General features: G+C 46.4%; 1 long non-coding RNA gene across 1 annotated transcript; it reads right to left on the bottom strand.

The window, feature by feature from the left end:
• Positions 1 to 17674: 17674 nt before the first annotated feature.
• Positions 17675 to 24315, bottom strand: LOC140389318 (uncharacterized). The gene is made up of 2 exons (XR_011934347.1): positions 24174 to 24315; positions 17675 to 20650 (listed from the first exon to the last, which is right to left on the bottom strand). It is a non-coding gene; the product is annotated as an uncharacterized lncRNA (long non-coding RNA).
• Positions 24316 to 25083: the final 768 nt, after the last annotated feature.

Genomic DNA, 25083 nt, shown 5'->3' with positions numbered 1-25083 from the left:
CAGGTGATTTGATTTGATTTGATCTATTTTTGTCACATGTATTAGTATACAGTGAAAAGTATTGTTTTTTGCATGCAATACCGCACACAGGGAAAGAAGGAGAGACTGCAGAATGTAATGTTACAGTCATAGCTAGGGTGTTGAGAAAAGATCAAATTAATACGAGGTAGGTCCAGTCAAAAGTCTGATGGCAGCAGGGAAGTAGCTGTTCTTGAGTCGGTTGGTACATGACCTCAAACTTTTGTACCTTTTTCCTGACGGAAGAAGGTGGAAGAGAGTATGTCCGGGGTGCGTGGGGTCCTTAATTATGCTGGCTGCCTTTCCGAGGCAGCAGGAATTGTAGACAGAGTCAATGGATGGAAGGCTGGTTTGTGTGATGGATTGGGCTACATTCACAACCTTTTGTAGTTTCCTGCGGTCTTGGGCTGAGTACGATCCATACCAAGCTGTGATACAACCAGAAAGAATGCTTTCTATGGTGAATCTGTAAAAGTTGGTGAGAGTCACAGCTGACATGCCAAATTTCCTTAGTCTTCTGAGAAAGTAGAGTCATCGGTGGGCTTTCTTAACCATAGTGTTGGCATAGGGGGACCAGGACAGGTTGTTGGTGATCTGGACACCTAAAAACCTGAAGCTTTCGACCCTTTCTACTGCGTTTACATTGATGTAGACAGGGGCATGTTCTCCACTACGCTTCCTGAAGTCGATGACAATCTCCTTCATTTTGTTGACATTGAGGGAGAAATTATTGTCATCGCACCAATTCACCATATTCTCTATCTCATTCCTGTACTCTGTCTCGTCAATGTTTGAGATCCGACTCACTACGGTGGTGTCATCAGCAAATTTGAAAATCGAGTTGGAGGTGAATTTGGCCACACAGTCATAGGTGTATAAGGAGTATAGTAAGGGGCTGAGGACACAGCCTTGAAGGGCACTGGTGTTGAGGATGATCGTGGAGAAGGTGTTGTTGCCTATCCTTACTGATTGTGGCCTGTGGGTTAGGAAGTTCAAGATCCAGTCGCAGAGGGAGGAGCCGAGGCCCAGGCCACGGAGTTTGGAGATGAGTTTCGTCAGAATAATGATGTCTGACATAGGTGTCTTTGTTATCTAGGTGTTCCAGGGTTGAGTGCAGGGCCATGGAGATGGCATCTGCTGTGGACCTGTTGCAGCAGTAGGCGAACTGTAGTGGATCAAGGCAATCCGGGAGGCTGGAGTTGATTCGTGCCATGACCAACCTTTCGAAGCACTTCATAATGATTGGTGTCAGAGCCACTGGACAATAGTCATTAAGGCACGCTGCTTGGTTTTCTTTGGTACAGGGATGATGGGGAACCATAGGCGTGAATGCGAGTCCTCTCAAGAGCCAGTATTACAGCCTGGTTCCTTGTTGTCAGCTGGAGGTGTTGCTAGCTGCCCAAGAAGTGACATTTTCAATCAGCCTGTGGCAGGCGGGAGCAGTGTTTCAACAGAAACAGAGGAGGTTGAAGCCTGAGTTCCAGAAGATATGTCTAGTGTGGCAATCTGCAGAATGTGCCCCTAAAGAAGCACCCCAGTCGGTGGAGCGGCATCGCTCGGCGAGGAAGCAGAAGCCACTGGGAAGTTTTTGATGAACTGACTTACAATGTTCATTGTTGTAAATTATGGGGAGCTGGATAAGTTTACTATTATTCAATGTATTAAGAAACGTAGAGGGGGGTGATGTAGTAGCTGGCCCCTTTAAGGGGTCATCTTCTGAAGGGTCATCTCATAGAATCACAGAGGTTTACCGCTTAAAAACAGGCCCTTTGGCCCAACTTGTCCATGCCGCCCAGTTTTTACCACTAAGCTGACCTGCTTATCGAATCAGTGCGGAATTGCTGAGCAGAGAGCGGGCCTTTGCTCAGTTCGATCCAGGAGGCAGGTTGGCAGCATCGAGGCTGCATTACTCTGTACGTAGCATGTTGTGTAAATAAACGTTTGTTGTTTGTGCCTATTTAGTGGAGCCAAGTTACTCCACCGTCGAATGAGGAAGAGGAAAAGAAGGGAGCCATTTGACTCCTCCTCACTTGATCATAATGCTAGCAAAAGAAAATGGGAGGGTTAATGAGGCTGCCCTATGCCCGGCAGTCTTATCATACGTATAAATTCCATTTAAATGAGTCCTGCACAGGGTCTTGAGTTTTTTTCCCTGCATACTCAAGAGCACAAGGGTACTGCAGCAAGTGGAGACATGATGTTGTTTTTCTTTTGTTGTGTATTTATCTTATTAGGGGCCCAGTTAGCTCAGTTGGCTAGATGGCTGGTGTGTGGATCCGACTGCCCCTTTGCCCTGCCCCTGTGCTTGACAGACAATGGCAAACCACCACTGAAAAGAAAACAGCCAAGGAAATGACTTATAATAAAGCATCAGCATACAATGAATCAAGGACTTGCCTTCATAAAATGTATCTTTTATGACAGGGGCTGGATCACGATACACAATGTTCATTAAGTTTAAACCTAGAAGGCCTCCCCATAGAGTCACTGAAGTGTCTAAGTACGACTTCGCTGACTAACAGCCACTTCGAACAGGTACTAAACTTGATGTTCTCTGTGTTTGTCACATCTCCCCTTCTGGTCAAGAAAAACCATCAGCACTGCAAATGCTGTCGGTAACCCTTAAATGACTCCTGGCAATTTAATATTCCCATTTTAATATCCTCATATTAATATCCCCATCCACTCCTTCCCTCCGATCACTTCCAAAGCTAATCAGGGGAAAGAATTATATTGCACTGAGCTTGTTTTGCTCGGTTAAGTTTAGCTCATTTGTGCCATAACTGCATTATCAGCTCTTCAAAGAGATTCGGTGATTTATAACTCTGGCATCAGTGCAAAGCTGTTTCACCCCAGCTCCACATCTCAGCTTCAGTTATATTATGGCGTAGGTTTATCTACCCTTCGGAGTTCATTCCTGCGTGATTAAAAGCTAGCACAAATTAATTTATGATATTGTGTGATAAAAACATGCAGTTTTTCCAGATTAGATCAGTTACGTAATCATTTACAGCACCAAATGCAACTTCTGGAGAGCTTTAATGGAAATGTTTGTGCAATTTCAACTGATTCAGTAACCGAAAGGTCAAAGTTTCCAGTGCCACCGTGGTGGGACCCCTTGCAAGACACGCGCCGGGGTAGCCAGAATCCAGCGAGACTGGAAAATCCTGGTGGCAGATGGAGCTGGAAAATCTTGGCAAAAGTCAAGGAAGTGTCTGGGCTTAATTTATATGTGTAACAGACTGACAAACAGTCCTCATGGCTGTATCATGGATCAAGAACAAAAACACGAATCTGCTTTAAAATAGAACATAGAACATAGAACATTACAGCGCAGTACAGGCCCTTCGGCCCTCGATGTTGCGCCGACCTGTGAAACCAATCTAAAGCCCATCTACACTATTTCATTATCATCCATATGTTTATCCAATTACCATTTAAATGCCCTTAATGTTGGCGAGTCCACTACTGTTGCAGGCAGGGCATTCCACGCCCTTACTACTCTCTGAGTAAAGAACCTACCTCTGACATCTGTCCTATATCTATCTCCCCTCAATTTAAAGTTATGTCCCCTCATGCTAGCCATCACCATCTGAGGAAAAAGGCTCTCACTGTCCACCCTATCTAATCCTCTGATCATCTTGTATGCCTCAATTAAGTCACCTCTTAACCTTCTTCTCTCTAACGAAAACAGCCTCAAGTCCCTCAGCCTTTCCTCATGAGATCTTCCCTCCATACCAGGCAACATCCTGGTAAATCTCCTCTGCACCCTGTCCAATGGTTCCACATCCTTCCTATAATGCGGCGACCAGAACTGCACGCAATGCTCCAAGTGCGGCCACACCAGAGTTTTGTACAGCTGCAACATGACCTTATGGCTCCGAAACTCAATCCCTCTGCCAATAAAAGCGAACACACCATACGCCTTCTTAACAACCCTCTCAACTTGGGTGGCAACTTTCAGGGATCTATGTACATGGACACCGAGATCTCTCTGCTCATCCACACTACCACGAATCTTACAATTAGCCCAGTACTCTGTCTTCCTGTTACTCCTTCCAAAATGAATCACCTCACACTTTTCTGCAGAAAACTCCATTTGCCACTTCTCAGCCCAGCTCTGCAGCTTATCTATGTCCCTCTGGAACCTGCAACATCCTTCCGCACTGTCCACAACTCCACCGACTTTAGTGTCATCCACAAATGTACTCACCCATCCTTCTGCGCCCTCCTCCAGGTCATTTATAAAAATGACAAACAGCAGTGGCTCCAAAACAGATCCTTGTGGTACACCACCGATAACTGAACTCCAGGCTGAACATTTCCCATCAACCGCCACCCTTTGTCTTCTTCCAGCTAGCCAATTTCTGATCCAAACTGCTAATCACCCTGAATCCCATGCCTCCGTATTTTCTGCAGTAGCCTACCGTGGGGAACCTTATCAAACGCTTTACTGAAATCCATATACACCACATCAACTGCTTTACCCTCATCCACCTATTTGGTCACCTTCTCAAAGAACTCAATAAGGTTTGTGAGGCACGACCTACCCTTCACAAAACCGTGATGACTATCCCTAATCAAATTATTCCTTTCTAGATGATTATAAATCCTATCTCTTATAATCCTTTCCAAGAATTTGTCCACAACAGAAGTAAGGCTCACTGGTCTATAGTTACCAGGGTTGCCTCTACTCCCCTTCTTGAACAAGGGGACAACATTTGCTATCCTCCAGTCTTCTGGCACTATTCCTGTAGACACGATGACATAATGATCAAATCCAAGGCTCTGCAATCTCCTCCCTGGCTTCCCACAGAATCCTAGGATAAATCCCATCTGGCCCAGAAGACTTATCTATTTTCACACTTTCCAGAATTGCTAACACCTCCTCCTTATGAACCTCAAGCCCTTCTAGTCTAGTAGCCTGCATATCAGTATTCTCCTCGACTAAATTGCCTTTTTCCTGTGTGAATACTGATGAAAAATATTCATTTAGCGACTCTCCTGTCTCCTCGGACTCCACGCACAACTTCCCACTACTGCCCTTGACTTGCACTACTCTTACCCTAGTCAGTCTTTAATTCTTGACATACCTAGAGAAAGCTTTAGGGTTTTCCTTGACCCTACCTGCCAAGGACTTCTCATGTCACTTCCTGGCTCTTCTTAGCTCTCTCTTTAGGTCCTTCCTGTCTAACTTGTAACTCTCAAGCACCCTAACTGAACCTTCATGTCTCATCTTTACATAAGCGTCCTTCTTCCTCTTGACAATTGATTCAACTACTTTCGTAAACCACGGTTCCCTCGCTCGACCACTTCCTCCCTGCCTGACAGGTACATACTTATCAAGGACACGCAGTAGCTGTTCTTTGAACAAGCTCCACATTTCAGTTGTGCCCACCCCCTGCAGTTTCCTTCCCCATCCTATGCATCCTAAGTCTTGCCTAATCGCATCATAATTGCCTTTCCCCCAGCTATAACTCTTGCCCTGCGGTATATACCTATCCCTTTCCATCGCTAAAGTAAACGTAATCGAATTGTGGTCACTATCACCAAAGTGTTCACCTACCTCCAAATCTAACAACTGGCCTGGTTCATTACCCAGTACCAAATCCAAGGTGGCCTTGCCTCTTGTTGGCCAATCTACATACTGTGTCAGGAAATCCTCCTGCACACATTGGACAAAAACGGACCGATCTAAAGTATTCGAACTATAGCGTTTCCAGTCAATATTTGGAAAGTTAAAGTCCCCCATAACAACTACCCTGTTATTTTCGCTCCTATCCAGAATCATCTTTGCAATCTTTTCCTCTACATCTCTGGAACTTTTCGGAGGCCTATAGAAAACTCCCAACAGGGTGACCTCTCCTTTCTTGTTTCTAACCTCAGCCCATACTACCTCAGTAGACGAATCCTCATCAAACGTCCTTTCTGCCACCGTAATACTGTCCTTGACTAACAATGCCACACCTCCCCCTCTTTTACCACTTTCCCTGAGCTTACTGAAACATCTAAATCCCGGAACCTGCAACAACCATTCCTGTCCCTACTCTATCCATGTCTCCGAAATGGCCACAACATCGAAGTCCCAGGTACCAACCCATGCTGCAAGTTCACGCACCTTATTCCGGATGCTCCTGGTGTTGAAGTAGACACACTTCAAATCACCTTCCTGCCTGCCGGTACACTCCTGCAACCTTGACACCTTACTCATGACCTCACTACCCTCAACCTCCTGTACACTGGAGCTACAATTCAGTTTCCCATCCCCCTGCTGAATTAGTTTAAACTCTCCTGAAGAGCATTAGCAAATTTCCCCCCCCAGGATATTGGTATCCCTCTGGTCCAGGCGTAGACCATCCCGCTTGTAGAGGTCCCACCTATCCCAGAATGAGCCCCAATTATGCAGGTATCTGAAGCCCTCCCTCCTGCACCATCTCTGTAGCCACGTGTTCAATTGCTCTCACTCCCTATTCCTCAGCTCGCTACCACGTGGCACGGGTAGCAACCCAGAGATAATAACTCTGTTTGTTCTAGCTGTAAGATTCCATCCTAACTCCCTGGGTACCTGCCTTACATCCCCATCCCTTTTCCTACCTATGTCGTTGGTGCCTATGTGGACCACGACTTGGGGCTGCTCCCTCTCCCCCTTAAGGATCCCGAAAACACGATCCGAGACATCACAGACCCTGGCACCTGGGAGGCAACACACCAACCGCGAGTCTCTCGCGTTCCCACAGAATCTCCTATCGGTCCCCCTAACTATGGAGTCCCCAATGACTAATGCTCTACTCCTCTCACCTCTTCCCTTCTGAGCAACAGGGACAGACTCTGTGCCAGAGACCTGTACCCCATCGCTTACCCCGGTAAGTCCCCCCCCCCACTCCCGCCGCCCCCCCACCCCCCCCCTCCCCACCCTCCCTACACTCCCCACCAGTATCCAAAGCGGGATACTTGTTACTAAGGGAACAACCACAGGGTATCCCTGCCTGCTTCCTCCCAGCCCCTCTCACCGTCACCCATCCATCTTCATTCTTCGGAGTAACTACATCCCTGAAGCTACTACCTATGACCACCTCTGCCTCCCGAATGATCCAACGTTCATCCAGCTCCAGCTCCCGTTCCCTCACGTGGTTTTTGAGGAGCTGGAGATGGGTGCACTTCCCACAGGTGAAATCAGCAGGCACACTGACCTGAGGGATAGGTGTCCCTCACCTCAAACATTCTGCAGGAGGAACATTGCACTGCCTTCCCTACCATCCCCTCTAGATAACTTGCGGATAAAACAAGAAAAAGAAAGAAAGAAAGAGCTTACCTGATATTCACTCAACCCCTTAGGTTAGAGGAGGTGGAAGGGTGGGGGACACTACAAGTGTAGTGTCTCGGGTTTAGGAACCGCCCAACTTATATACAGGTACTACACACCTTCCCAGAACTCCCCATGGCCGACTTCCAGTTTCCTGCTGCTCTGAAAGAAAAACAACTCTGAAAAAAGTACATTAAAAACAAAAACTCAGCTTTACCTTCCGCTCTCCTTACCAGAAAATCGCTCCCCTCTCTGCCTGCTCCGCTGGAAAAGGAAGCGCAATAGGAAGCACAATGAAAGTCGTCATAGTCCCAGAGAGTGCTCTCCCCTTTAATGTAACCTGAGGGTCACCACACCTCAGGCAAGGGGCAAAGTTTGGCCCTCGTGGATAACCTCAGCCAGAATAAGTATTGAACCTACGCTGTTGCCATCGCTCCACATTACGAGCCAGCCAACTGAGCTAACTGACCCCCAAACAGTGGAATCGTGTTGTACTGGCTACACAAAAATAACTGGATTCTTTGTAATATTCAGTTATGATGCCCTGCACCTGCGGGTGTACAGCCAGGGCTACAAACTCAAATGCCGAAATACTCTTGAGTGGCGTCATTGCAGGTGAAGGTCACATAATTTGTGGCATTGATAAAGAAACCATCTTATGTATTTTATGGATTACTGACTGCGAGATACTTCACATGTCTCCAGCGGAGAGGAAGAATCCAGAGACTAAAAGGTAGAGGGCGGTGGTGAGTTTGGCAGCCACTGGTAAGTGTGGCTACCAGCACAACCTGAGACATTAGTGTTCCAACATGTCGAGGAAGCTGGTCGCTCTCCCTGCGGATCCTGTGTGCTGGCGATGACCTCCTATGAGCTGCACCTACGTACTGAACTGATTTCCTCTCTCTTGTGGAGCTGTCGGTCTGTGAGTAACAGCTGCTGTTGTTGGTGCTGCTTCTGCTCAAAATCTTGGTCCCCATCTGAGGTTCAACATAACACAGAGTAAGGAGCATCCATGATGGTCTGTTGGATGGGATCTCCAAAAGACAGATCTGATAACTTCCAAACTAAAGTGTCGATCACCCCTTCACTGTGAACACACTAACCTGCAAAGTGTGTGAAGCATTCTCTCAGCACAAGCACCATGAACAAACATTTTCACACATTGAAGCACAGAGTCATTGATTTCGGCCCTCTCAGCTGTCATTGCTTTCTTTCCCTTGTGTGTTCCAGGAATCCTGGAAAATCTGCGGTGCAGCCAAAATTAAACGCCAAAATCTACATCAATATTGTGGTAATTGAGTGATTAACATATTAAAACTGATAGTCCTCTTCTGCCATGGAAGTGTGTGCTTAACATGCTGGAGTGCAATGCTCAAGTTAGCAGTTTGGAATCAGCTTCCTGATGCACTCACCTTTTTTCCAGGATTTCTTCCCACACCCACACACAAATCCGTGTGCTCATCCATGTTACAATTCCCCTACCCCCAAGTATCGAAATGAAGTAGGAGTACCGAGGGTCCAGGGAGGTACAGAGTCTCTGAATGTGGTGATGCAGGAAGTTGCATGGAAGGTATTTTAAACGTTTTTGAACCTTGGTTAGACCACAAGGGGGGGGCTGGATTTTACGTTTGGGACTGTGTAAAATCTAGCGTGATGATGTCGGGATCGCAATCCGACATCACCATGCTGGTCTCCCATAACATGGAGGTCAGGCGGGTGCCAATATTTTCTGCAATTTTTATAACACTAATTAAAGGGCAATTGAGCTTATTAACAAGCCAATGCACCCAAATAATATGCTGCCCACGCATAACACTGGGGGGAAGTGAAAGAGGAACAACGTTGGTGGTCACAGTGGCATTGAACTTTTTAGAAGCATTTGAGTTTGCAGCTCTGGCTGTACATTGAACTTTTTAGTCACATGATTGTTACAGGCCTCATTTGGAGACCTGTCTGGGATATTGCAACCCATAGGGCATCACCGCATCAAGATATTCACAGCTGCAATGCTTAGGCATGCCCATCAGTCAATTTCATTTAGCGAGGACAATGCCAGTCAAGCAGAAAGAGCCAGAGGCTTTGGAAGCATTGCTGGAAAAATCCAAGGCACAATGGATTGCAAATATGTGGCCATTAAAGTGTCTTCCCGACAGCCAGGAGCAATCATGAACAAGAAAGATTACCATTTCATGCATGTTTAGCTTGTATGTGAATATGTAAATGTATGTTTGCGCACACTGTCATGGCAGCATTCACATGCCTACAAACGTAGGCATCACAGGTGCTGGGGATGTTGACTAGGCTGGACTGGGTGGCTGCTTCTTGGAGACAAAAGATATGCTCTAATGGAGTTGGCTTTTGCTACTCAAGAGAAACCCATGAAGGATGCTTGAGAGGAGGTATAATAATAACCACTCATCCTCCAGGGCCTTCATTGAGCATGCCATTGGTCTGAATAAAACATGATTCAGATGTTTGGACAGATCAGGTCATTTCTGTGATATGCACCTGGTAGTGTCAGTTCTGGTCGTAGTCTGCTATGGGTTGCACAACATCAACCTCCAGAGAGGGGAAGCATTTGCTGAAAATAACCCCATCCTCTGATGACAACTCTGATGGAGGGGAGGATAGGTTGTGTCAGACAGTTGTGCAAGTTGATCTACAGGATGCCTGGGAGACACAAGAATCTCTTCTATTGAGTAGATTCTAATCACAATGTGTTTCCAGCTCAACAACAGCTGCTTAGCCCTTCTCACCTTCTCCTCTTACCTCCCTCTTACGAACATCAAGGCCAGATCTGTTAAAGACAACATAGAATCACCTAATGTTGCCAAACTGAGGGACCCACATGAACACAAACTCTCAGAACAGCTTCTAGTATATCCAATTCAAAACCATCACATCACATAAAGATAATGCACAGATGTAGATGGAATATCATGTGGAAGGAATCATTTAGTTACAACATTGTTAAACATTCTTTCAAACTCATAGATATGGAAATTCCTGATGTGAACCCATGTGTCATTAATGGGTCTTTTTAAGTCTCTGATGGGTACTCTAACATGGTACCCCCCCGCCCCCCCCCCCTTGCTGCCAGTTGTGGTGGAGACAGGCTGCTGATCTGTCCTCTGCCCTCATGTCTGTAATGGCTTTGGTGGTATCCTCTGGTCATCTAAGGCTATGAGGGCCCCAGTGTGATGGAGCGCTCATGCAGGAGGCTGTGAAGGCATTTGTGCCAATGGCACAAGCTCGATGGAGAGGTGTTCACAAAGTAGCACCCTGAGAGGTGCCCCCAGTGGTGTCAGCAGCTGCTCATCCACTGGCGTGTCGTCTATTTGGCCCTTCCTGCTTCCTTGAGTGGAACCAAGACGTGGATATGACTCCCAGCTCCCATATTTCTCCCCCTGGCTCTGGATCCTGGAGCTCAGAGAGAAGGCAATGGGATATTAGTTATGAACGCTGACTGGCACTCTATCAGTGAGCTGCTGGGTTTGATTCTCCATCAAAGTCACCAGTTTCTCAATGGAGGAAGCAATGCTTTTTGAAAAGTGGGCCATCACAGCTCTCATGGCCTGAATGGATCTTGGCAGTTGTGGCGGAGACAGTCTGCTGATCCTTCTGCCCCCATGTCTGCAATGCCAGTGTATGCAATCCCTCTCGCATCTCTGCCACATCTTTATGTAGTTCATGTTGTAAGTCCAGAATCTGCTCCCTGGTTGAAGACTAGTTGGCAGAGCTGTCTCACACACTAATCAAACAACAGCCTGATATAGTTATTCTCTCAGAATCATACCTTACAGACAATGTCCCAGACACCACTATCACCATTCTTGGGTATGTCCTGTCTCACCAGCAAGACAGACCTGGCAGAGGTAGCGGCACAGTGGTTTCCAGTCAGGAGGGAGTTCTCAGCATTGACTCTGGACCCCATGAAATCTCATGGCTTCAGTTCAAACATGGACAAAGAAACCTCCTGCTAATTACCACGTATCGTCCACCATCAGCTGACGAATAAGTACTCCTCCATGTTGAACACCACTTGAAGGAAACACTGAGAGTGGTAAGAGTATCGAATTTGCTCTGGGTGGGGGACTTCAATATCCATCACCAAGAATGGCTCGGTAGTACCACCACAGACCAAGTTGGTTGGGTCCTAAAGGACATAGTTGCTAGACTGGGACTGTAGCAGGTGGTGAGGGAACTAACAAGAGGGGAAAACATACTTGGCCTCATCCTCACCAATCTGCCTGCTGCAGATGCATCTGTCCATGTCAGTATCAGTAGAAGTGACCACTGCACAGTCCTTGTGGAGACAAAGTCCCGTCTTCACATTGAGGATATTCTCCATCATATTGTGTGGCAGTACCACCATGCTAAATGGGATAGACTTCGAACATATCTCGCAATTCAAGGCTGGGCATCTATGAGGGTCTGTGAGCCATCAACAACAGCAGAATTGTATTCAACCACAATCTGTATCCTCATGGCCTGGCATATCCCTCACTCTACCATTACTACCAAGCCAGGGGATCAACCCTGGTTCAATGAAGAGTGCAGGAGAGCATGCCAGGAGCAACACCAGGCATACCTAAAAATGAGGTGTCAACCTGGTGAAGCTACAACACTTGTGTGCCAACAGCATACGCATAAGTAAGAGACAGAGCTAAGAGATTCCACTACAATTGCATCAGATCTAAGCTCTGCTGTCACAGATCTAAGCTCTGCCACATCCAGCTGTGAATGGTGGTGAACAATTAAACAACTCACTGGAGAAGGAGGCTCCACAAATATTCTCATCCTCAATGATAGAGGAGCCCAGCACATCTGTGCAAAAGACAAGGCTAAAGCATTCACAACAATCTTCAGCCAGAAGTGCCGAGTCGATAGAACATAGAACATAACAGCGCAGTTCAGGCCCTCGGCCCTCGATGTTGCGCCGATCTGTGAAACCACTCTAAAGCCCGTCTACACTATTCCCTTATCGTCCATATGTCTATCCAATGACCATGATTCACTCCACGTGATATCAAGAAATATCTGAAGGCACTGGATACTGCAAAGGCTATGGGCCCGACAATATTCCGGCATTCGTACAGAAGGCTTGTGCTCCAGAACTTGCCGCACCCCTAGCCAAGCTGTTCCAACACAGCTACAACACTAGCGGAAAATTGCCCAGGTGCGTCCTGTACACAAGAAACAGGACAAATCCAATCCAGCCAATTACCGCCCGATCAGTCTACTCTCCATCATCAGCAAAGTGATGGAATGAGTAATCAATCGTGCTCTCAAGCGGCGCTTACTCGGCAATAACCTGCTCATGGACGCTCAGTTTGGGTTCTGCCAGGGTCACTCAGCTCCTGACCTCTTTACAGTCTTGGTTCAACCATGGACAAAAGAGCTGCATGCCAGAAGTGAGGTGAGAGTGACTTCCCTTGACATCAAGGAGCCCTAGCAAAATTAGGAGGTTAAACTCTCCACTGGTTGGAGTCATACCTGGCACAAAGGAAGATGGTTATGGTGGTTGGAGGTCAACCATCTGTGCTCCAGGATATCACTGCAGGAGTTCCTCAGGATAGTGTCCTAGTTCCAATCATCATCCGCTGCATCATCACTGACCTCCCTTACATCATAAGATCAGAAGTGGGGATTCACAACTCCTCAGAAAATGAAGCAGCCCATGCCCAAATGCAGCAAGACTTGGACAATATCCAGGCTTGGGCTGGCAATTGGCAAGTTGCATTCACCCAACACACATGCCAGACAATGGTCATCTCCTACAAGAGAGGATCTAATCACCGCCCCTTGACATGCAATGGCATTACCATCGCTGAATTCCCCACAATCAACATCCTGGGGGTTACCATTGATCCGAAACTGAACTGGACTAGCCATATTAATACTGTGGCTACCAGAGCTGGCCAAAGGTGAGAAATCAGATGGCGAGTAACTCTCCTCCCGACCCCCCTAAAGTCTATCCACCATCTAGAAGACAAAATTCAGGAGTGTAATGGTATACTCTCCACTTGCCTGGATGAATGTACCTCCAACAACACTCAAGAAGCTCAACACCATCCAGGATAAAGCAGCGTGCCTAATTGCTACCCCTTCCATAAATATTCAATCCCTTCACCACCAATGAACAGTGGCAGCTGTGTGTACCATCTACAAGATGCACTGCAGTAACTCACCAAGGTTCCTTCGGCAGCACCTTCCAAACCCACAACCACTACCATCTAGAAGGACAAGAGCAGCAGATATCTGGGAACCCCACCAGCTGGAGATTCCCCTCCAAGTCACTCAACACCCTGACTTGTAAATATATCGCCGTTCCTTCACTCTCACTGGGGCAAAATCCTGGAACTCTCTCCCTAACAGCACTGTGGCGTAACTACACCTCAGGGACTGCAGCGGTTCAAGAAGGCAACTCACCACCACCTTCTGAAGGGCAACCAGGGATGGACAATAAATGCTGGCCTAACCAGCAACACCCACATCTTGTGAATGAATTTTAAAAAGAGTCTCGTCATGAGACTGGGACTCAGCATTTCCACTTCCAACACTCCTCCAACTGCCAGTAGCCTGCTCCATCTCAGTCTCTGACATTGTGACTATGATGTCTCATCAACATATGGATCCCTTATAGCTGAGTCATGAATGCCCACCGAGTTGTGTGTATCTGTGCTGGGTCCCTGAGGGATCACAGCTGCAGCTGTTGACGATTGTTCCAGGGGAGAGACAAAATACGGAGAATGAAGGATGTCATCACCTTTCGAAGTGAGTGCACTTGTTAAAAATACATATTGGGAGATGGTGATCATGGTTTGAACCTTAGGCCCTACACCATTGAGACACACATTCCCTCCTGAATTATGTAGGCCTGCAAAATCAAAAGCCATTATTGCTACTTCCCAGCCAATTTTCCCAATTTCCAACATTTACCCCACACCCCCACAACTCTTCATCCCTAATCCCAGCCCCTTCAACCAGGGGCTGGTTTAGCACATTGGGCTAAAGAGCTGGCTTGTAATGCAGAACAAGGCCAGCAGCGCGGGTTCAATTCCTGTACCGACCTCCCCGAACAGGTGCAGGATTGTGGCGACTCGGGGCTTTTCACAGTAACTTCATTGAAGCCAACTTGTGACAATAAGCTATTATTATTCTTTGAAGGAATTATTTATATGTGTCCTTGGAACCTTAGGATCCTGGGACCCTCCTCCAAATTGGCCTTCATGAATGACTCTGTTCTAATCATTTGCTGCCATTTCCAATGTGACCTCCTCCGTCGGGGTGAGAATGGCCAGGTTTGCTGATCCACTGCTGGTCCTGGCCCTCTCTCGGGCATTATTGCACCCCCTTCTCCGACCCCCTTCTCCTGTACATAAAGAGAAACATTGTAATGCTACAATGGTGACTTCAAATGTGTGGCCAACATGTATTTTGCTGATGTTCCTTGTTCCTTTTCAACGACCAATGATGCAATTCTCCCCTCCACCACCAATCCCCCGTTGCCATGCAGAGTTCCATGTCTGCGTCTTGCCGCCTTCCATACTTGGGCAATACACGAGGCAACCCTTCATTCGAGACACATCATACCTTCATAACCTTCTGTATAGGTTCTTATCCGAAATGGTGACCCGCTCACCCTGGCAGATCACAAGAGGCCATTGAGTGTTTTATGGCAGCACTGAGCCCAGGTTTTCTGGATGACCCCACAGCTGTTGACCTCCTCTGCGACCTCCATCCAGCTTCATTGATTTGGCTGGGAGATTTCTTCTTCCCCTCTACAGGCATGAGGACCTCCTGTTAATTATTCACAGCCTGGATGAGGCCTTACAAGGAGTCATCAGCAAGCCACAGGGCCATCCTTGTTCTGGCTACTCAGTAGCTGGTAACTCAATTCTCTCCTCCATCTGCGAAGAGATAAAGAGAGTTAAAGAACTGCATTTGTTTTTTTTTTCCTAAACACTTGACTTAATGTCACTTAATGGTTTCCTTCTGCAATGTAGGGATTCTATAGTAAGATTTGCTATTCAAAATGGGAATAGATCAGGTGAATTAAAATATCCTTTTCTCCCTGACAAGGGTCCTGAATGATGGACCACTAACACAGCAATCATCCACGTTTAAAACCACTCTTTTGTGCAATAGCTCAATGGATTTCAAAGTTTCCTTGTGAAAAAGCTTCAGTCTCCAAATGATGAGTTCTGGTGCGGGTGCCATCTATTAGGCACCTTTCCTGGCAATTTGATGAGTAATTATTAATTGGGCACGCTTCAAACGTGGGGGTGGGAGACGACAATCCACATACCTCTGGGTCAGAATCCTGTTCCCCACCCTGCAGCATAAAATTCAGCCCCTGGAGTACTATGAATAATTCTGTGGGGAAACTTTGATAGTTCCCAAAATTGGGTGCAGGAAACACGGTGTGTGATTACCCCATGTCTATTCAAAAAGAAGCCCTTCCGAAAAGTCCTGAGATGGCAGGGAGAACTGGTGGTCTAGTGGGGAGGATTTGTTGACCTCAAAGATGTGTCAAGTGGCTGGTTTAGTACAGTGGGCTAAATCGCTGGCTTGTAATGCAGAACACAGCCAGCAGCGCGGGTTCAATTCCCGTACCAGCCTCCCTGAACAGGTGGTGGAATGTGGTGACTAGGGGCTTTTCACGGTAACTTCATTGATGTCTACTTGTGACAATAAGTGATTATTATAAGGGCTGGTTTAGCACAGGGCTAAATAGCTGGCTTTTAAAGCAGACCAAGGCAGGCCAGCAACACGGTTCAATTCCCGTACCGGCCTCCCCAAACAAGCGGCGGAATGTGGCGACTAGGGGCTTTTCACAGTAACTTCATTTGAAGCCGACTTGTGACAATAAGCGATTTTCATTTCATTTTTTTTTCATTTCAAGGTCAGTGAATGTATCCTGACATATTGTTCTCCATGAGCTGCACCTTTCGCCTCACACACACAGCTCACACGCCCACTTCACTCACCAACCAACAGTCAATATCAGATATAATTTAATCCTTAGATTTATATGGTTCAACTCGCCGACAAGCACATAGTACTGCTGTCAGCCACACACATACTCACATCTCCTAGTCTGCACACACTGTCAGCTATTCATCTGTAGCACTTGCATCACAGAAGCATATTCCATCGCACTGACTGACACACCTCCCTCGCTTTTGCAGGACAAAGTGATGATATCACAAGATTTTCTGGGCGGTCCTTGTGGCAGGATCATTTAGTCTCGCCGACGGCGAGCCCCTTCCGTGGGTTCGCCGGTGACGGAGGCGGTGAACAACAGGAAACCCTGTTGGGCACGGCGGGACTAGAAGATCCCGCCGTTGGCAAATGGCGGGCCGCCAACTCTGCCACAAAACACGCCGCAGTTGGGATAGGAAATCCTGCTATTAGGTGGCAGCCAATAGGGCGACAGGTCGAGCTGCACATGCTGACTCCCGTGAAGAAATCTTTACTGGGAATAACTGAATTGGCTATCGCTGTGAGTCCAAGGCCAAAGTGGTATCACTGAATCAATTGACGATGACGATATGGTTCTTGCCGGATCCATCTTCCCAAATCTGACTTCGCCCTCATTCTGCAATCTGCTGTGGCTGGATGCAAGAAAGATATTTCCGCTTGCAGGGGAGATCAGAAGTAGAGATCATAGATATATGATACTCTCATAAATCCAATAGTGAATTCAGGAGAAACCTCTATATCCAGAAAGTGGCTGGAATGTGGAACTTACTGCCACAGGAGTGTTTGTGGTGAATACAGGAAGCTAAATAAATACACAGGTATGGTGTTTACAGCTATCTGCCGATGTATTTGAAGATGGGAATCACGTAAAATAAAGTGGTTGGCCTTCCCGATTAATGGCTACTTAAGGGTCTCATTCTGCCTCTACCTTTTGTGCATCATCAGAAGGCAGAGACAAGCAGATAGCCTGGATGACTTCACTGCATGGGCTACTGTGGGGGAAGAAGGGGGGGGTTCCTTCATTCCAGGAGCTCCCCTTTGCTCTCAGCATATTATTGCTGCAGAGCAGACGGATTCTCAGTCAATGAGCTCAAGACAGAAATTCCCCAGGGTGCAGGGACTTGTCTGGAGCATAGGTACCACAGTTCTCATGTCTTCTTATTGTCCATGAATAAAGTTTTTTATGTGTGAGATTAGTATGTGTTCTTAATCCTCAGAGCAGTTTATCCAAATTTAGATAATTTTCAGCAGCAAGCTTTCGTGAATTTAAAAATTACTTAATTATTTATTATCGCACTCTTGCCCCTCAGGTTTTAACGCTGTTGGAGGGAAGAAAAACCTCAAAGTCTGTTCTCGACTGCGTGGTGGTGGTAAAACTTTGTTTAATTTGGAAAAACTGTGTGCACACAGGAGAGACAGACCCCGCGACCATCCTGTAGCTCCCGAAAGTCAGCTCTGATCATAGTCAGAATTCCATGCATATATATTTAAAGTTCTTCGGAGTCACAAGCAGGTATTGACGTCACTGAATCATTCGGAACAATACAAAGTGATGAGTATGCATATTTTCTGGTCCCCGTAATGGGAAAACGATTAATGAATAAAATGCTTCCTTACAATCTCATGGGTTTTTGCTTAACATATTTAACTTCTAGAAGAGGTGCGAATGTGTTGGACAATGGAACCTTTAGACTTACTGGGTCCTGTGTTTCCCTTTTCATATTCAAATGCTCTGTGAGATGATTAAATCATTTCCAATGTGGGTGACTTTAACCCTTGCTTGCTGGTTATTCCTTGACCTGTGCTATTACAATACTTTGAGACACCTTTATTATACCAATCCTAACACATAGCAATTTCTTCCGCTAACATCCCCCTGATGGCTCTTGGTAATATACATACCCAAGAAAGCCATAGAAACACTCCCTTCTCTCTGTGTGCTTCCTTTGGTTGAAAATATATTGTATAGCTATTTTGTGAATTTATCATGCCTGCTCGCCCATGGGTGACTTCCTACCGTTTTACTTATTTGTTGAGGACACCGACCGCACCTGATCCCATCGGGTGGCCAGCCCTCCGGTTCCACGGAACGTATCCTAAACAACATGGCTGCAAATTCCAGCCACTCCTTTCTCCTCCCCTCCCCCATCTCGGACGAATGCCATTGGGATGTACTGAGGGGCAATTGGCCTTTCTCCTGCCTTTCTTTGCTTGCAGCACATAACTGTTGCCCATATCAGTACAGCACATGTCCCCAGGGTTATCCTTAACCTCACTGTCTCCCATACACCTGCTGAACGACCCCCTCCGAATATGTCCCACCAATGGTGTGCCCCTGAGAGTCCTATCCTGATGGCAGTCTGGAGCGCTAAGTTCACCTGAATTCTCTCCTTGCTAGTTTGTTCTGCAGACTGCCTGGTGTAATCCTGGCCTAATTCTGTGGTGCGTTTCATTGCCTCACGAATTATACTGCCCGGTGTCTTGGCAATGTACAGGGAATCGTCCCACCAGGCTCCGAATAAATACCCTGATGTGCTCCATGGCAGGTGAAATTCTCCCACTGTCAATGAGTCTGTGATTTGCAAACAGAAGCTATGGCTGCTATCACAGAGTAAACCCGCTGAGATGCCCTCCGTCTCCGGCGTTGTGAAGCACCACTGTGTCGGCCCCACCTGTATAGCTTTGAAGGCTTCCCGTAAAGGCAGTATGTTGACTATCACTTTGCTGGTATTAGACAGGGGCGCAAGGGTTTTACATGTACACAATATAATGTATTGATTCTGAACAGCACTCCGCAGTGCTTAAGTATGCGAAACCTTCGCTGTGTGCAATGTACCCCCTGAATCCAGTTCGATAGATCCAGCCCTCCTGTACTGTCCCCAGGGATTCAAACCTGTAACTGTCCTCAAAGGTGCCCTTTGTTTGACTTTCCTGAGGGACTGCCATTATGAATCTCATCCGTCCCTCAATCGGTTCACCCCCTGACCTGATGACCACAAGCTCATGCCTGTCCCTATGTAAATTTAAGAGATTTAGCCTGTGTAGGGAGGCGAACAGATGCCACGGGATGGTTCCAAATCGTAAGTCTGTGATGTCAGCTTTGATACTGTCAATTGCATCCCTTGCCAATGTATCGCATGCCCTGCCTTTCGCTTGCTCTTCTGTGGTGTCAATTATTCCTGCTGATAGCATATCTAAGATTCGCACTAGTCCTTCACCTTGTAGGTTTATGGCAGTCAGTGAATATTCAGTCCCATAAGCTCCGTACTGCAGCCCCTTTCCTACTTCGGCTGCTACCCAGGAGGCATAACTGTTGGCCTCCGCTAACTGTGCTGAATTCATAACAGAATTTGCGCTGCCAAACAACCCGCCAACGTCCCCTAGGGTACTGCGTTTGCTGCACTTGTATAACTTTGATTCTGGGGCGATCCTGTAGGTATCATTGTCCATAGCTTCCTGCAGTCTGGTCCCTGCCCAAATTATAGCATGAGGGTGATCATAGCATTTGGAGCGCAAAACGGTCAATAACATTGTAACGTTATATGTGACTTCTAGCGACACCATGGTGACATCATGTAGTAGTAATTTTGGCTGCCCAATCCTAACTAACCCGTCCGCGGGAAGTTCAACCACATGGGGGCATTTTGTGGGCTTTTGATATCCACAAGTGCTGAGATTTCAGCATCTTACATCTTTGCATCCTGATCTGGCTATCACGTGTGTGCAATATTCCTGACAGTACAACCTTCCAAGGCCAGGCGCCCACACAAAGGGGGGCAGACTGGCCCATCCGGCTGTTATATTTAAATACAGGCCAAATACCCAAGCTTCCCCTTGTGATCCTGTTACATTGCATGTATATCCCCACATTCCCAAACCCGTGTTTGGGAATAATCATAAATCCCCTTTATGAGCAAATATCCTTCAATGTCCAGTTCAGTTTTTAGTCCCAAGTTGGAAGGGGTGGCAAACCACCCTCCTCCTGCACGTGTCTTCAGAAAGTGCCATCCTGTGTGTCGCTTCATACTGTTTTTCCCCCAGTTGGCGTTGGCCCAGTCGCAGCCTGGATCCTTGAGTCTGACGGGTGGACCGGGTCTTTCAGGGGGCACCAAAACTGTGCGCTCTGCCACCGTCCTTCCCCATATGGTCGTGATCACTTGGGTTTGATGGCTGTCCGGTGTGACCCTCTCCGAGATCCACGTGGTTGGTTTCTTTAACCATTCCCCCGTTCCTTCTGTGGGGAGTTGCACATATTGCCCCGGGTGCAAGCATGTGTGGTCGCTGATGAATGCCGTGGGTGCCTCCCAGGACTGTCCTAGGCGTATCCATGGAAGCAGGAATCTGCAACAAAAGATGGTATGAACCCCTCACAACTGGGGAAAGTTGGACCTCCTTTGGTTCCTTGTACATTTTAATTTGAGTATAATGCTTCCACTTCAGCGTGCCTTTCATTTCAATTAAGGCACATGTATCCCCTGCAACAATCACTCCATGCGGTCCTACCCATCTGGGCTGTAAGCCTGCCCTTTCTGGCAGTACCTTAATCATGACTCTGTCCCCAGCCTTTGGGGTCTGACTGCGGATGCAATCCCTTTCTTTTTCCCAATCTTTAATTCTCTGCACGTCCATCACCTCCCCCGTTAGGCTACACAGCTGTTAGCCAGGAGTCTGATCAACTTAAATAGCCTTTTCCCTTGCGTTGCAGACTCACCACCAGAACCTTCACATTTGCTTAACCTTGTTATCTTCCTTAAAGGGCGCTATCCCACGTTTTATACACTGTGCAGCTACCGAATGGTTTTTCCTTACACCAGATTTTTTTTTCTGAATACAGTTTTTATTTACTTCATCTATGTGGTGAATGTTTTGCAGTAACCATTCACCACGTATATAACTGTATCACGCTGTTACCCATGTGGGCTCCACCTATGGACCATTGTAAGGTATTACGTGTAATGTATCACGTTGGTGCCTTGTGGGCTCCGCCCCTGGCTCCACCCCTTGAGGGGAGGCATAAAGAGCAGTAGCCCTGTAGGCGACTCTCACTAGCAGACCAGTCACAGGCAGGCACTGTTCTAGTTGATTAAAACCACAGTTTACTTCTACTCCTGGTTTCGTGTGAATTGATGGTCGCATCAATCTAGAACATTTAAACATAATTTTTCCCACGAGTGACTATCTTTTGAGTCTTCAGGCACTAGGACCCCAGTGGAGCTGTGCCATGACAATTTCACCGCATTAGTTTCACAGTAATTTTCTTCACAGAGCTCTGACTGCTCCTCGAGTAGAGCTTCTTTTTGTGTTCATAATAAGACTTTTTTTTTTTGTTGAACATACTGGCTTACTACCTCCTAATACTGGTCACATTCGGTCCCCGTGTTTCTGGCCCCTTACTGCCGCAATGTCCCTCTCCACTATCCCAATATAACACGAGGGCATGTTTTAATTAATTTTTTTCTTGAAAGCGCTATCTTGCTATGGTCCCCATTCTACCTGCTCTCGGGACTGCCTACCCCCTGGGGTCAGTGCTTGAGGCGTCCCCTCAAGCTCTGAGTAATTATACACCAAGGCCCTACAGTAGTCGAATAGTCCCCAGTACTTGCCTAACCCCTCTTACGGTCTGGGGTTTGGGCATCTCTAAAACGGCTTTCTTCCTTTCTACTGGGATCTTCCTTTCCCCCTGTGTAATCTTAAAATAAAGTTAGAAATCCATAGTCTTCCTATATGAAAATCCCCGATCAGTAAATTTGATGTGTAGTGAGTTTAGAGAAAATACTGAAAACTCTACAAATTTGGAACACACAGAACATTTTTAAATGTAGGTACATCATGGCTGCCTCTAACAAAGGAGCACATGGGTTCAGTCCACACAGAATGCCTAGTCTTCGCATTTCAATTTAGATTCCTATATTCTCTCCTTTATTTTAGTGCAGCCAAGACTATGCCGAGTTCAACCTAATCATTTACAAATCCCAATTTATACATTTTGATTTTGCTTTTTGTTTACTTCCTGAGAATTGTGTTCGAAATAACTTCCACAATGTTAATCATTATTACTGATTTTCTAAAGAACTTTCAAATACTTGCCCCGTTTTAAATCTCACTTTAGCTGCCGTGTATACCTCCTCATTGATGTGCAACTTCGTTTTGCAAAACACAACATTTTAAAAACTAGGAATACCAGAGGAAGTTCACAAATTCTTATTAAACACACACACTCATTCATCCACCTAGATCTCCACTCAAACGAAAGGAATTCAAAGCATTATACTTTCATTCATCTCAACCAACTGGACAATAAAAGTTTGAACACAATGTAAAGGACGGTGGTCTCCATTTTTCTTTCTTCAAACTAAATAAAACTCAAAGAAAAGGTAAATTCTCTCCCAAAAATATAAAGAAAGATTAAACTCTTCTGAAGCCACAGGGGCTTTTCCACTACCCCAGAATCACCACGCTCGCACTTGAACAACGGTTTTACAGCTTATCCTGCTCCTTAACCTTATATTCCAATAATTTCCCAATTTATTTCACATATGCAGTCAGTGGATGATTCCAACCATTTCTGAGTTGTTAATTTAGCTCTCCTCTTTTTTTAACTCATAAGACATATCTCCCAATCCGTTGTCTTGGTCTCTCTGACTCTCTCTCTGCCTATCTCTCTGACTCAGTCTCTTTCTAACTCTTTGTCTCTTTCTGTCTCTTTGTCTCCCTGCTGCTCTTATACCTTGCTGGTTATTCCTCACGTTTCTAAATGAATTTATTTAGGGCGACCTATTTTGTTACTTTGGACCGCAATTTGTATTTGGTCTGACCCGACCACCAAGCATTTTGCTCAGCTGCGGTCCCCATTGTAAATCCCCTGTCTTATTGCCTGTTTTTCGTATTTCTGGCCCCCCCTATAGCTCAACCTTCTCACGGAATTACCCTTTGGGGCTACTCCTCCTAGCTAGTAGCGAGACCCTTCCACCGTTCAGCTTGCGTTCTTCTCCTCGGAATTAGGCTCTCTACGACCCTCTTCGAGGACTTCTACCTCGGAGATGTGGGTTGCCTATAACCCTCGCAGGATTCACGTCGCAGCTTTGTCAGTCTTAATTCAGGCTTTCTGCAATCACTACAGGATTTACTGTGGATCCCCTTCCCCACATTTAAACCCCGGTTTCCCCCGGCGATTCATTCAAACTTACACAGTCTGACTAAGTACCTTGGCCATTACCTTAACCCCCGCCTTGGGGTTTTGGTTTCGGATGCAATCCTTCTCCTCCATGACATGTGGTTAGGTCGGGGTCACAAATCTGCCCTGTGGTTTTCTCCTGTTCCCTTCCTACGCGCGTCTTATAGTTGCTACTCTTGCCTCCTGTAATTCTTTACTTCCTATATTTCTTAAAATTGCAGTTGCAATTATTACCCCCTTCTCATACTTATTCTTGGTTTGGCCTACCCACCAGGCCTTCTGATCAGCCGCGGTGTGTCTGGATTGTATCCTTTCTCCCTCATCTTTGTAATTAATTTACTATTGTGGTTTACAATCATCTGCACGATCGAACCCTCGGGGCCCAATCTATCTTGCTCTGCCTTGCTCTGACTGCCTGTTTTATCTGATTTGGCCATCTCACACACACACACACACACACTCCTGCAGGGTTCCTCCTCTGCGGCTCTACCCTCTCACAGTTACTCCTGCGGCTACTCCTTTCTCACATCAGGTGAGATCCTTCTAATTCTTTCTCCCATGGTATTTCATCCTAGGGATTTTTACTTTTGCCCAGGCACTTCAATCTCCAAAGCAAGTTCCTTAGCAGATTTTCCTTAACTTAACTACCCGATCCCACACCAAGGTTTCCCCCAACGATTTTTACTTCACCTCATGCGGTCAGACTCTTCCTCCTTTTTGTTCTTTAAGATCGCAACTTACGGCCGGCCAACGACTAACGAGGGAAGAAAAACCTGAAAGTCTGTTCGCGACCACGTGGTGTTGGTAAAACTTTGTTTAATTCGGAAAAACTGTGTGCACACAGGAGAGATAGACCCTGCGACCATCCTGTAGCTCGCAAAAGTCAGCTCTGATCATGGTCAGAATGTCATGCATATATATTTAAAGTTCGTTGGAGTCACAAGCAGGTATTGATTTCATTTCATTTCATTTCATTTCATTCACTGAATCATTCAGAACAATACAAGGTGATCAGTATGCATATTTTCTGGTCCCTGTAATGGCAAAATGATTAAAGAATACAATGTTTCCTTACAATCTCATGGGTTTGTGCTTAACATATTTAACTTCTAGAAGAGGTGCGAATCTGTTGGACAATGGATCCCTTCGATTTACTAGCACCTCCTGTGTTTCCCTTTTCATATTCAAATGCTCTGTGAGATGATTAAATCATTTCCAATGTGGGTGACTTTAATCCCTTGCTTGCTGGTTTTCCCTTGGTACATGTTTAACCCCTTGTCTACTGGTTTGCCCTTGACCTGTGCTATTACAATTCTTTGAGACATCTTTATTATACCAATCCTGACACAAACAGCAATTTCTTCCGCTAACAATGCAATGTCTCAGACATATTGGGCGAAATTCTCCGTTATCGGCGGAAAGTCCGCCGATCGGCGCAAAAAACGGCGCAAATCCCACTTGCGTCACGTCATAAAAATGGGACGATAGTCTCCGGCCCGAAATGGGCTAGCAGCGGCGTAACGGGATCCGCGCTTGCGCAGTGGTTCACGCCGTGCAGCGTCATACGCGCTGCACGGCGTGACGGCTCATAGGCCGCACA

This window comes from Scyliorhinus torazame, chromosome 14 (assembly GCF_047496885.1).
Source record: "Scyliorhinus torazame isolate Kashiwa2021f chromosome 14, sScyTor2.1, whole genome shotgun sequence".
NCBI classification, from domain to species: domain Eukaryota; kingdom Metazoa; phylum Chordata; class Chondrichthyes; order Carcharhiniformes; family Scyliorhinidae; genus Scyliorhinus; species Scyliorhinus torazame.
The sequence above is the reverse complement of the archived record's forward strand: the minus strand, read 5'-3'. Positions and strand labels throughout refer to the sequence as shown.